At 41.3% G+C, this 1,168-nt stretch overlaps 1 long non-coding RNA gene across 1 annotated transcript in view; it reads left to right on the forward strand.

The window, feature by feature from the left end:
- Positions 1-1,168, forward strand: part of LOC106012985 — a 106,777-nt gene that overhangs the window by 27,852 nt on the left and 77,757 nt on the right. The window contains exon 2 of the long non-coding RNA XR_001185209.2: positions 792-822. This is a non-coding gene — a long non-coding RNA (uncharacterized LOC106012985). The remainder of the gene's footprint in view (positions 1-791; positions 823-1,168) is intronic.

Below are 1,168 nucleotides of genomic sequence, written 5' to 3' on the forward strand. Positions count from 1 at the left end.
GCGCACGCGTTCACTCGGAAGGGCGGTTGTGGACGTGTTAATTCTCTCAGTATGCAGTTTCAGGAGAATAATAAGGTGTGTTGACTGGTTCCCTTAACTTTGTTCTCCTTGTTTCTAGTTTATAGCCCATACTTATTTCGGCGTTCGCCGAAGGTATTCAGACATATCTCTCTCTCTCTCTCTCTCTCTCTCTCTCTCTCTCTCTCTCTCTCTCTCTCTCTCTCTCTCTCTCTCTTTCTCTCTCTCTCTCTCTCTGCGTGTGGTTGTATATCTGTGTGGGGAAAGGGGGGGGGGGGATTGAGAGGGCCCTAACTGCCAACTTGTTTACGTACATACCACCTTCCATATCGGTCTGCCGCAATGTCTGCCTACGTTCATACCTGTCGGTCTGTTTGTTTGTCTGTATGCTTTTTATGTTGTTGGTTTTTTTCTTTAGGTCTGCCTGTCTGTACTTCTGACCACTCGTTTCGTTATTCCTTGCTTTGCTCGAAGCAGAAATATTACCATTGCTTCTTTCGTGTTTCTATTAATCTTTGCCGAGACTTAATTGCACTATTAAAGTCTGTATCCTTAGACCGATAAAAAATTTCATTCATTCCGATTGATACCTTTATCCAACACTTTGTTTATTTTTCCGTATGTATGTTCAAATTTATCAGTTCATTTCTTCGTTAATCCATTAATCCATTATGGCCAATCCGTAGTTTTCTCTAAAAGTAAGTCGTACGTTGACTCATGTTTTTCTCCAACTGTTTTCCCCGTTACTAACTTTTCTGTTTTTACGTTTGCAGGTCTTTGTTGCTGGAGTAGCAGAGTCTTGTGGTGAGTACAACATGTGTAGCTCTAGGTGTTCATTGCACCGTATCTCTGTGTGGGCTTGTGTGTTTAATGAAGTGACCGCCTGTGGATCTGAGTATTATCACATGCCTTTCTGCCTGTCGTTACGATGGGGCGATAAACTAATATTATTATTAATATGTTATAAGGCTAGTGTTGGTTTTTTTTCGTTCTGTCTTCTTAATAGTGTCACCTGGTTCTTAAGACCACAAGCAAGATTTTCACGCCATGCAGTTATGCATATTCGTAAACTTAATTAAGTAATGACGAACACCCCCACACATATTCGCCTACATTCAAAAGTACTACACGCACTTAAATACACACGCGT

The sequence above is a fragment of the Aplysia californica genome, unplaced genomic scaffold (assembly GCF_000002075.1).
Source record: "Aplysia californica isolate F4 #8 unplaced genomic scaffold, AplCal3.0 scaffold00595, whole genome shotgun sequence".
NCBI lineage: Eukaryota > Metazoa > Mollusca > Gastropoda > Aplysiida > Aplysiidae > Aplysia > Aplysia californica.